Source organism: Azolla caroliniana, unplaced genomic scaffold (assembly GCF_043228905.1).
Source record: "Azolla caroliniana isolate FFs.n. ecotype wild unplaced genomic scaffold, voAzoCaro1.0.p SCAF_4, whole genome shotgun sequence".
Taxonomy (NCBI): Eukaryota; Viridiplantae; Streptophyta; class Polypodiopsida; order Salviniales; family Salviniaceae; genus Azolla; species Azolla caroliniana.
In genome coordinates, this window is record NW_028230439.1 from 9,043,455 (window position 1) to 9,057,023 (window position 13,569).

Here is a 13,569-nt window from a genome sequence, read left to right on the forward strand (position 1 = left end):
GATCAGTGGAGGTGGGTTCCTCTTATAAGAACGATTATAGGAGATGTTGGAGTAGCATGGCAAAGCATTTGCATTTGCACCAAGGGAAATCGGGTGTGTGGATACGAAGAAAGTTGAGTCGGTGATCTTCGCGATCGATCACGTGTCGTAGAATCTGAAGCCAATTCTAGTTCCACGCACACATGTTCCAAAAATCATCGATTTGCTTAAAGGGAAGGTTCACACATTTGTCTCCTCGTTGGTGTTGTTGTATAGACTCATGTCTATAAAACACCTTATGTATGTGTGAAAGTTAATGTGCAGAAGCTTAGAAAAACTGGCTCAACCAAATAGCAATAGAAAATAGAACTAAGGTTTAATGGAAATCTTGTGTTACACACACAGAGTACGCAAGAGAGACAGAGAGAGCAGAACAACATAAAACTAAAATCACAAAATATCACTCTATACATACAATGTGCTCAAAGAGCACTTTTAACAAGTCCTTAAAAGGACTGACAGAAGTACTAATAAGTACTTCAATGCTCGTATTGAGCTACTGACACTAACTCCTAGGATACCTACCTAGTCTAGGAGTGTAGACCTCTAACGACCTATCGGTTTGCAAGTGGGTCTAGCTCTCCGATCTGGCCCCCTTCTCTAGACACCGATCTAGCTCTGGTTCCGGATACCGATCTAGCTCTGGCTTATTCAACCAATTCGGATCAGGTTGAGTTGGTCCACTCAACACTCCCCCTCAAGCTCAACTTGACGTTGGATCTCAGTGCCAGTCTTTGCCGATCCTTGCAATAAACTATTCCTGACATATTCTCGCCTTGCTCGTGCTCCTCGACCCGTACGGTTCCGCTTCCAACGACCCGCACGGTTTTGCACACCTTGACCTTCTCGGTCGGCTTGTCTCCTCAAGAGGCCCATCTTAGCTCCTTCCCTATTGTGACTTCGGCGCTTCTAGATCCAACAGTTCCTTTGTGTCGGTGTCGACTTCTGTTTCCTTTTTGTCCGCTTGGCCTTGAGTTGATTCGGCTCCTCCAAATTGAACACCTCTTTTGAATAAGCCCTTTACCACATCAGACCATGTTCGGGTCTTGGCCTTCTTCTTCTAGTCGACTATGTCCTTCTTGACTTTGCCGCCTTCGTCGCTTATTCCAACTTTTTTTGATGTGCTGACTTCTTCATTCGACTTAGCTCCCTTTTTCTTCTTGTCTCCCCCCTGTTTCGGTCATTTCCTCCTGCTCTCCGGCTGCTTCTCTGGTGCCTTTACCTATCTCTTCGGTTTCTATTCTTGTTCTCCCCCACAAGTGCGGCATGTCGAGATGTTGTAGCCCAAGCATCTCCGAAAAATGTTGCAACTTGTCTGACCCGAGTGGCTTGGTGAAGATGATGGCAACCTGCCAATCCGTTCAAACTTACCGGAGTTCGACTTCACCGCTGAGGACCCGTGCTCGCACGAAGTGATAATGCATTTCAATGTGCTTCGTCCGAGCATGGAACACGAGGTTCTTGGCCAGCTGCATGCTACTCATGTTGTCGTAGTAGATCGGGATCGGAGTCGGTACGTCAATTCGGAGGTCTTGTAGCAGTCGCCAAAGCCATATGTCTTCACAGGTAGCAATGGTAGCGCCTTGGTACTCAGCCTTAGTGCTCGATAGAGCCACTATCAGCTGCTTTTTGCTGCTCCACGCACTAGTCACGCTACCCAGAGAGAACATGAAACCGGAGGTGGAACGACGATCCGACGCATCACCGGCCCAGTTGGCATCTGTATAACCGACTAGTTTTTTAGTTATACCATGTCAGTATAACAGTCCCCGATCCTTCGTGCCGCTCACATATCGCAATAGTCGATGCAGGCACTAAAGGTGCTTGACGGTTGGCTTCTGCATAAACTGTTGGTTTGGTTGATCGTTAAGTAAATAAGGCTTCTAACAATTTGTCGGAATCGTCTCTCATTGTAGGCCGGTCCAGAGTCAGGATGAAGCTTCAGGTTTCGGTCCAGGGGTGTGGAGACCAATTGGCAATCCGTCATGCCGAACTTGTACAACATATTCAACACATAGTGTTGCTAAGGTAACAAAATGCCATCGGGGGTGTGGATCACTTCGATCCCAAGGAAGTAATGAAGGTCCCCCAGGTCATTCATTTTGAATGCGTCCGCCAGTTGGACTTCCCTCGGCCAATTTTAGCGAGTCCGGGTCCAGGTCCGGTGATGACTAGATCATCCACATATATCAATATGTACAACAAACCTCTCCGAATGAACAATGAAGAATCAGACTTCAAGGCCTCAAACCCCATCTTACGCAACTAGTGCGTGATTATCTAATTCCAAGCTTGGGGGGCTTGCTTCAAGCAGTAGAGCGACTTCTTGAGTCGGCACATAGCCCAGTTGTTCATCTCCAGCGGAAATCTGGGGGGTTGGATCATATAGACTTGTTCTTCAAGATCGCCTTGAAGAAATGCATTCTTCACGTCCATTGGTGAAGATGCCACCCCCCCCCCCCCCCCCCCCCCTTGCCACAACAACCGCCAACACCACATGGACAATCGTCATTTTCGCTACCGGAGTGAAGGTCTCGTTGTAGTCGATTCCGTGGGTATGTGTGTATCCCTTCGCCACTAGCCGGGTCTTGTACCGGTTGACGGAAGCGTCAACATTATACTTTACCTTGTATACCCACTTCTAGCCGATCAGTTTCCAATGTCGGGGAGGGTCAACCAGATCCCAGGTGTCATTGGCATCGAGTGCCCGCATTTCTTCCTCCATAGTGGCACGTTGGTTTGCATCTTTCGCCGCTTCTGCGTAGCTCTACGGCTCACGCACTTCTACCACTGTCGTCATGTACGCATAATGATGCACCATGTACTCATTATACCCATACTACTTCACGAGATTCTTCTGGCAGGTAGATCGACGTAACTTCTCGTTTGCCGATTTAAGGGCCCTCTTGGCTGACTCGGACTTCGTCTCCGAAGGTCTGTCTTTGTTTTGTTCAGAGTCGGATTTGTTGGGAATTCCGTCCCTCTGGATGGGATCTGAATGAGAATCGAACAAGGCAGTTTGGATGAGTTGAAGGAAAGAACTAGACCAGATGGATCTAGAAGATATCCGGAAACCCGATCGGATGGATTCGGTTGGTATCCGGTTAGACATTAGTTTATGTATATGTTCTGATGTGACGGTTTCAGGTCATCTTTGCAAATAGTCCTAAAGTTATATAAGTATAAATATAACTAGGGTAACAATGTTCATTAAGGTTGTTATCATTATTGTTGTACAGAATGAGAGAGAGAGTGAAATAGAAAGAAATTTCTATTGTAACCGCCGATTGGCGAAGACAGAGCTTGAGGTCATTGCCTCTGAGTGTCACACCATTGTACCCTTCTTCTCTCATAGTGATAGTTGGAGTCTGTGGGCTCCCGTGGTTTTTACCTATTAGGGTTTTCCACGTTAACATTTGATGTCGTCTTTGTTTTCTATGTAAGTGCATTGCCACTTTTTGTTTATTTCTTCCATCGTGCGTTTGAGACTTGGTTGTGGCCGAGCACTATTTTCTACAGGATTTGCTCCGATTTGACTTGTCTCTGCCAGTATCGTATTCCGACATTTTCTTCTTCCTCTTCTCTTTGCGCGTGAACCGTCTCCTCGGTTCCTTGCACGGAGAGAGCACAACTGAGTCTCCACTACCTGCTGACTCATCATCCTGTTGGTCTTTGCGACTCGGCTCTTCATTCGAACCGCTTAGCCGGAAGGAGATCGGACTCTCATCTTGAGTGTTGAACACTTCTTCATTATCGTTTGCCCGGCTAATTTCGGGCTCATTGGCCTCATCCTTTGTGATCGGGTAATCAGAGTTGTTGGGGGTCGGAGCCGGAGTTGGAGTCGGTATGGAGTACCATGTAGCCGACTCATCAAACTCGACATCGTGGCTTACTCGAACATGTTTGGTCTGGGGGTTATAACACTTATACCCCTTCTATTCATGTGAGTAGCCAACCAAAATGAATTTCTCCGACTTCAGGGCCAGCTTTCTCCGCCTCTCCTCCAGCACATGCACATAGGCAATACTGTCGAATATCCTTAGGTGTCGTAAATTTGGCGTCCGCCCGAAATACAGTTTGTGTGCCAACACCTTCTCCCCGATCTGATTTGGACGTAGACGGCCGTCAAGACCTCTTTGGTCCAGTAGAACTTAGGCATTCTCTTCTCCTCCAGCATTGCCCGTGCTGCCTCGACGATCGACCGATTCTTCCTCTCGGCTATGAAGTTCTGTTTCGGCCTGATTGGCAGCTGAACTCCCTTCGAATTCCTTTCTGCTGCAAATAACTACTGAATTGGTCGGAAAAGTATTCCTTTCCGCCATTCGACTGCATGGACTTGATCTTCCTGTCCGTTTCCCATTCGACAAGACTTTGCAAGTTCCGGAAACAGTTGAAGAACTCGCTTTTCTACTCAATGAGATAGATCCACGTGTGCCGGTTGTAGTCGTTGATGAAGGAGACGAAATATCGGCTCCCGCCAAGATTGACATTTTGTGCCGGTCCCCATACATCCGAATGTATCATGTCAAGCTTGTTATGGCTCCGGTTTCGCTCGTTGGCAAATGGAAGTCGGTGTTGTTTCCCAAGTTGGCAACTGTTGGGAGATAGGTCCCTTCGGATGGGAAGAGAGAAGAACAGTGCCGATGAACAAACTGGCCGAGGCCGAAACCGTATGACGAGTACTCGGCTACGGAGAGACAGATGGTGCAGACCCAGTGAGGACCGGATGAGGAGTACCCGGCTACGGAGAGCCGGATGGTGCAGACCCGGTGAGAACCGGATGAGGAGTACCCGGCTACGGAGAGCCGGATGATGCAGACCCGGTGAAGACCGGATGAGGAGTACCTGGCTACGGAGAGCCGGATGGTGCAGACCCGGTGAGGACCGGATGAGGAGTACCCGGCTACGGAGAGCCGGATGGTGCAGACCCGGTGAGGACCGGATGAGGAGTACCCGACTACGGAGAGCCGGATGGTGCAGACCCGGTGAGGACCGGATGAGGAGTACCCAGCTACGGAGAGCCGGATGGTGCAGACTCGGTGAGGACCGGATGAGGAGTACCCGGCTACGGAGAACCGGATGGTGCAGACCCGGTGAGAACCGGATGAGGAGTACTCGGCTATGGAGAGCTGGATGGTGCAGACCCGGTGAGGAATGCTCACCGGATGAAGAGACATATTCGTAAATATGTTTCTGAGAGTCCATCGTGGCTATATTTGTAAATAGCCGAAAAGTCATATTAGTATAAATATGACTTAGGGCAAACTTTATTTACTGTTGTTGTCATTCTTGTTGGTGCAAGGGAGAGAGACAACGCGTAACTGTGTATAGAGAGAGAGAGAGAGAGAAAGAGGTCGTTGCCTCTGTTGTAACCACCGCCTGTGGCGAAGATCGTGAGCACGAGGTCATTGCCTCCGTGAACTCACTGTTGTACATTCTAACATAGTGATAGTTTGCAGCCTGTGGGCTGCCGTGGTTTTTTCCCTAGTTTGGGTTTTCCACGTAAACATCCTATGTACTCTTCTCTTCTTCGTGTCATTCAGTCTTTCCCGTTTTCTATGTATGATTTTAAGCTCGGTTGTGGCCGAGCGTTGTGCATAAGGAGCGTTGAGTTCCCGTCAGCAACCTTCACAAAATTGGGCCTTCCTGTTATGGGCATGACCATAGAATATCCCGTGGTGAGAATTTACCGTAGTATTCTATACACATGGATAAAGTGTGAGGGTTAAATGAGAGTGTAAAGAAGAGGAGGATTAATTTTAATACTCAGGATTGAGACAACCCATTAGGCCAAGTGTGAACTTGCATGGGGGCCTTAGTTCTGGCTATAAATATGAGGCCTAGCTACCCTCATTTGACACATTATCTACTATGTTGAGACTCTGACATTGTGGTGGGTCAACACTTGTAGTGAGTGCGTCAGCACCAGGTAGGACTCGATGCCACGACGGTGGTATGGGACGTTGATCGAGGCTCGAGTCTGTCTCAATCCCTTCGCTCGGGGGTGGTCGGGTGGATCGACACCCTTCTTTCTCTCTCTCCGTTGTTATTTATCTATCTTTGATCCTTATTATATGCTTCCATTAGATCTTAGCTCTAACACTTCCGGCCACTAAATTTCGGTAGTCCGAACACCACCTGTTTCGATTGCAGATCTTGAAGCCTCTGGTAGTTGACGTGGTTGATCCACTTGTGCCATAAGTCGATGTCCGATTGGACTTTTTGTCGTTTTGCAAATAGAGTGGTATCAACTTCATTGGTGTCGAGGATAAACATCCTCCCGTCCCCGAACCCTTGCATGATGATCTGGCCGTCTTCCTCGATGAAGCACCCGAGGTGTGTAAACCGCACTTGCATCCCCTGGTCGACGATCTGTCCGACCGACACCAGGTTCTTTTGTGATTGTTGGAACATTTAAAACATTCATTAGCTTGCCCTTTTGTCCAACATGGCTTAAAGTGGGTGAGGGGTGTCGTCTCCAATTTCGACAACTCCCGGTTGCTCCGGTTTTTCTAGAAATGAGAACCACTCTTCGTGGCTCGTCATGTGGTTAGACACTTTGGAGTCAACGTACCACACTTCCTCCGATGTGGAAGTGGTATTCTTCATCAAGTTCGCCTTGTATTTCATCACAAAGGTTGGACCTTTTTCAGTCTTTTCGGTTTCGTATCCTTCCGGTCCTTCTGTGTAGTGCGAGCTTTGTCGGTTCCCTTGTCTGGCCTTACCGGATCTGGATTTATCCGAATCAGAGCGCTTCTTCCAGCACTCGCTCTCACGGTGACCTTTCTTGCCACAATACCAGCATTCCGTGTCAGTCTTCCCTTGGCGTTTTCCAATGCCGCTTTGACTCCCCCTACTTGTGGAGGGTCCAGAATTGTTGTCGGCACTATCTCTGTGCCTTCGGTTCTGCTCTTGACGGCCGCCGCTAATGTGTGCCGACCCACCTCGTCCTCCACGCCCACCGGGCCGATCCGCCTCCGTGCACAACATCTGGTTGTTCGATTAAATGGTCTTTGACCCACTCGCGTGGTTTTATTCAACCATTAGCATTGATTGCAGGTCAAAGAAGGATGGTGGCTTCTCCTAGGTGCAAATCACAGTTCAGTTTGGCACGTACCATTGTGCTAGAACATGGAGGTAGATCTAGACCTTCTCTTCTTCGTCCACCGTCACGTTGATGGAACCGAGCGCGTCATAGATATCCTTTATTTTAGGTGGTATAGTTGGGAGCTGACATATCTCGCTGTCGGATGTTGTTGAGCTGCTGTCGGAGCTGCAACTTCCGGGTCGTCGCGCTTGCTGTTGTCATGGTGTAGCTCGCCACAACTGTTTTCCTTCTGGCCCGGCGTTGCCCAAAGTGACAACTAGCGTCTCCCAACTATCTGGGAGGGAACTGAGCAGGAGCAATGCAAGTACCTCGTCAGCCAGAGGTACTTCAAACGAAGTTGTTTGATTTATGAGTCCTTGAAATGCATTCATGTGCTCTGCCATGTTGGATCCGTCATGATATCGGAGCCTCACTAGCTTCCAAAATACCGAAACACGATTTACGACGTTTTTACTCTCGAGCATAGTGGCAAATTTCTCCCAGATCACATTGTTGGGAAATCGGTCTCTCCGGATGGGATCCGGTGATGAATAAAGAGGACCCAGTGAGAACTGGAAAAGATCCGGAAACCGGAGGAGACCTGGTGAGAACCGAAAGAGAAGATAGATTTGTAAATATGTCTTGAATAAGCCCATTGAGGATATTTCTGTAAATAGCCCTATGTTGAGAAATCGATGCGGAATAGATCACAATAAACGAACTACGCGCTGAAATATGAATCACAGAAATGCTAGAAAAAACAAGACAGACAACCGTGCACAAAGATTTACGTGAAAACCCTAAAAGCGGGGGAAAACCACGGGTGAACAGATTCTTCACTATAAGTAGTGGATATACAATACAAAGATGATTACAACACTCTCTCACGAGTGCATCAGCCGCACAGGGCTCTTCACGTCTGCTGTTACACACACAGCTATGGCGTGGCTCACACTTCTCTCTCTCACGCTCTCTTGCATTTTACAACTTCTGTTCTTACGCAGTTCATCACTCTACTCCAATTACACTAAAGTTTGCCCTAGTTGCGTATATACTTACGCAACTTTCTGGCCATTTACATACCTAACCCTCGTGGGGCGCACACTTAGACTATTTACAATTATAGTCTCCCGAGTTGGCTATTTACACGATTTCGGTTTCGGCCTCGGCCGAGTCACTCATCAACTTGGCTCCTCTCTCTTTCCCATTTGGAGGGACTTGTTTCCACACATCATCATCATCATTATTACTATAATAATAACAGTCAACTCTTCGACTGTTGGCTTTCCGAACAGTCGGATCATCCCTATCATCGACTGTCGGCTTTCCGATCAGTCGGTTCTTCCTCCCACTAGAGGGACATATTCCCAACACTAAATTCATATAACTATAAATATGACTTAGGGCAATCACTTTAATATGATGAGTGTATTGTTGTTATATATCGCTGTAACTGTTGTACAGAGTGAGAGTGAGAGAGAGAGAGACATACAGAGTGATACTCTGTTGTAACCGCCATTGTGCGAAGAAAAAGAGCTCGAGGTTGTTGCCTCCGAGTTTCTGATTATACCCCTTCTCTTCATAGTGATAGTTCGGAGTCTGTGGGCTCCCGTAATTTTTCCCTACTAGGTTTTTCCACGTAGTTCGGAGTTTGTCGGCTCTCGTGGTTCAGAGTCTGTGATCGAAGAAGAAGAAGAAGAAGAAGAAGACACTAGAACCAGAGTAGATCCCGAATCAGATGAGGATGAGGATCAGACGGAGGAACTGACAGTCAAAAACCAAGGACAGAGATATCCTCTCTGGGAGAGAAGAGGCCCCCGAAAATTTCCGAATGCAGAGCATGTGTTGCTAACCGATGAGGCGGAGCCGGAAAGCTCTGAAGAAGCAAGGGGAGACACCCACAACCGCAAGTGGTTGAGTGCCATGCAGGATGAGATGGTTTCCCTACATGAGAACCACACATACGAATTGGTGGAGTTGCCGAAAGGAAAGAGGGCACTCCGGAACAAGTGGGTGTACAAGCTGAAACTGGGAAACGCTGGAAATCCACCAAGGTATAAGGCTCGAATCATGGTGAAGGGCTTCCAACAGAAGAAAGGAGTGGACTTCGCTGAGACCTTTGCCCTAGTAGTAAAGATGGCATCCATCCGGACGGTATTGGGCATGGATCTAGAGGTAGAGCAACTGGACGTCAAGACGGCATTCCTACACGGAGATCTCGAAGAAGAGATCTACATGCATCAACCGGAAGGATTTGAGAAGAAAGGGAAGGAGTACCTGGTGTGCCAGCTAAAGAAGAGCTTATACGGACTAAAGCAAGCTCCCCAGCAATGGTACCGGAAGTTTGACTCCTTCATGACCGATCAAGGGTACCACAAGACGCAGGCCGATCACTGCATGTTTGTGAAGAAATTTGATGGAAGAGATTTCCTGATATTGCTCCTATACGTGGACGACATGTTGATTGTCGGACGAGACCAAGTCAAGATACGGATGCTCAAGAAGGCGCTTAACTAGACCTTCTCAATGAAAGACTTGGGTCCGGCAAAATAGATACCGGGGATGCACATCATCCAGGACCGGTCGAAGAAGCAATTGTGGCTGTCACAGGAAAAGTATGTGACAAAGGTGCTTCAGAGGTTAAACATGTTAAAAGCAAAACCGGTCAGATCGACACTACCGGCAAACTGCAGATTATCCAATAAGAAAAGCCCGAAGACAAAGGCAGAGAAGGCGGATATGATGAAGATTCCATATGCCTCTACGATCAGGAGCTTGAGGTACGCAATGGTGTGTACTCGACCGGATATTGGATACGCAGTTGGAATGGTGAGTCGGTTCATGACCAACCTCGGAAAAGAGCACTAGAATGCAGTAAAATGGATACTCCGATACTTGAAGCGCACTTCGATTATGTGCCTCCAATTTGGCTCTGGTAAACCCCTCATGGAAGGCTTTACCGATTCGGATATGTCGACTGATGTGGACACCATCCGATCAACCTCCAGATATGTCATGACCTATGCAGGGGGAGCCGTTTCATGGCAGTCGAGGCTGTAGAAGACGGTTGCGTTGTCCACCATGGAGGTGGAGTACATGGCAGTCGTGGAAGCCGACAAGGAAATATTATGGATGAAGGACTTCATCAGAGAGCTAGGGATCCGGCAAGAGGAATATTGGCTCTACTGCGACAGTCAAAGTGCCATCCACCTTGCAAAGAACGTGGCATACCATTCTAGAACAAAGCACATCTAGCGCATGTACCACTGGATCCGAGAGCGAGTTGAAGATTGAGAGTTCATGCTAACGAAGATCCACACGTAGGAGAACGGGTCAGATATGTTGACCAAGGTGCTGACACCCGACAAGCTGAACGCATGACGAAAGCGGATCGGATTTACAAGACATTCCATACCGGAGTGAAGGAGGAGATTGTTGGGAAATCGGTCTCTCCGGATGGGATCTGGTGATGAATAAAGAGGACCTGGTGAGAACCGGAAGAGATCCAGAAACTGGAGGAGACTCGGTGAGAACCGGAAGAGAAGACAGATTTGTAAATATGTCTTGAATAAGCCCATTGAGGCTATTTCTATATGTTAAGTAATTAGGTAATTAACTAGGGTTAATTAGAGACTAATTATATGGTTACGTTAAGCAGCGGAAGATTAGTATGATATGCACGTGAGAGTGTGTGAGAGGAAGAGAGAGAGAGAGAGAGAGAGAGAGAGAGAGAGAGAGAGAGGAAGTTACACTTATGAACACGAAGATAAATGGGGGATGATTGACTATATTGAAAAGTGTCATCAACATACAAAAATACCCACAATGAGGTATATATACAACCCATGTGCAAAGGTGCACATGTGTCGGTAGAACATAGGTACTTATGTGTAAGTCCTACATTAAATGTACTAAGGAGTGGAGGATCTAGAGTATCCCACTTAAGTACAAGGTCCTATTTAAAGGCTTAAGGTCAACACATTAACTAGATTCGATCTAGGTAACTACTAAGTTACATGTGTTGACTAACTAGATTAAACTAGTTGAGCTTGATATCTCAACACTATAAATAGCCTGAAGTTCATATAACTATAAATATGACTTAGGGCAATCACTTTAGTATGATGAGTGTATTGTTGTTATATATCACTATAACTGTTGTACAAAGTGAGAGTGAGAGAGAGAGAGATATATAGAGTGATACTCTGTTGTAACCGCCACTGTGCGAAGAAACAGAGCTCGAGGTCATTGCCTCTGAGTCTCTAATTGTACCCCTTCTCTTCATAGTGATAGTTCGGAGTCTGTGGGCTCCCGTGGTTTTTCCCTACTAGGGTTTTCCACATAAACATCCTGTGTCATTTTTCTTGTGTACTCCCCACTTCCCATTTCTGTGTTTGATTCTTGAGAAGTGACTTACTACTCGATTGTAGTCGAGCGATATTCCGTGCGTTTCTCTACACACATGAGCTTTACTTTCTTCATTGAAGTTGTTATATAGGCTCATGTAGATGAAGCACCATATGTACGTCGTTGTCTTCGTGTGCATCACCTCCCATGTCGTGGTATCGATCTTGTCCGGTTTCTTGTCACCGAATTGTACCGGTAGCCAGAGATCTTTGACCACGAGCATGCCCCTCATCTTCGACTTCCACACTGGGTAGTTGGAGCCGGTAAGCTTGAACATGCCGCTGAATGATTCTTCCATTCCCTTGTTTGCTCTGATACCAGTTTGTGCGGAAAATAGCGCTCAGCCACAACCGAATCTTAAACAACAAATGGAAGAAAAACAAACTAACAGCTAGATGACACAAGATGTTTACGTGGAAACCCTAAATGGGAAAAACCACAGGAGCCCATAGACTCCAACGATCACTATAAGGGGAGGAATACAATGTGAGAGTCAGAGGCAATGACCTCGAGCTCCATGTCCTCGCCAATTGGCGGTTACAACAGAAAACTCGTTCTGTGTGTGTGTGTCTCTCTCTCACTCTCTGTGTACACTCTATCAACACTTCTAAAGTAATTACCCTAAGTCATATTTATACTTATATGAAATTTTGGCTATTTACAAATATAGCCTCAATGGGCTCACCATGAAACATATTTACACATATGTCCTTGGATCCGGTTTGCACCGAATCCATCCGGATTCACTCGATCCAGTTTCCGGGTCTCATCCAGAACCCTTCCGGATCCGGTTCCTCCATCCGGCTCGTCCAATCTAGCTCCTTTGGTTCTCATCTGGATCCCATTCGGAGGAACTAAATTCCCAACACCAAGGAGCGGAACGTGAGGAAAGGCGCACTCGACGTAATTCGTTCTGATGTATGGGGTCCAGCTCAAATGACTACATTCGGCGGATGCTGATACTACGTGGCCTTCATCGACGACTTCTCTAAGCACACATGGATCTACCCCATGAGGCAAAAGAGTGAAGTGTTCAGACACTTCCAAAAATTTAAGAATAAGTCGAGAAAGCCACGGGCCGACATGTACGATGTCTTCAGTCGGATGGAGGCAAGGAGTACTTCTCCAACAAATTTTCGGCTTTTCTATGGAAAGAAGGAATTCGTCAACAGTTTTCGTGTCGACATACGCCACAACAAAATGGAGTCGCCGAACGAAAGAATTGTCACATCCTTGAAGTAGCACGGGCCATGATGAACGAAAAGCACCCACCGAAGTCGTACTGGGTTGAAGCGGCTAACACGATCGCATACCTCATGAATCAGTGTACGACATCGGGTGTGCACGAACTTACTCCGCACGAGAAGTTTTTTGGAAAGAAGCCAGACCTATCACATGTTCGGATATTCGACTCCATTGCATACGTGCACATCCCCGATGAGAAGCGACAAAAGGTCGACCTGAAGTCGGTGAAATGTATCCTCGTACAATACTCACTGGAGCAAATGGGGTACAAGTGCTACAACCCCTCAACTTGAAAATCTCGAGTAAGTCGAGACATCGTTTTCGACGAGTCCGCATCCTGGTACGCACCAGAGACAACTTTGACTCTAATTCTGCTCGACCCGGAATCCACCGAAATAGAGATAGAAGTCGAAGATCGGCTAACTCGCATGCTTGAAGAAAGCCCGATTACGACAAGGCTTAGTGGGCCACAAGAGCCTCCAAGCGATCAAAGCAAATCTCGGCCAAGTCCGAAGCCGAACAAAGGGAAGGCGAAAATGTCAAAGTATGAAGACGATCACTTTGACGGTAATGAATCGACTCACTCCCTCGATAGTGAGTTTGAAGGCCTTAACATCCTGACAAATGGAACGAAGAAAGCCTTAGTATCCGCAAACGAGAAGCTTCGCCGATCCACACGTGAAAAGAACCCCATAAACCGATTCGGCTACAACGATTATATGGCGTACCATTACACCTTTATGATGAAGGTAGGAACAATATGGGAGCCGAAAACCTTTTCTGAAGCCGTG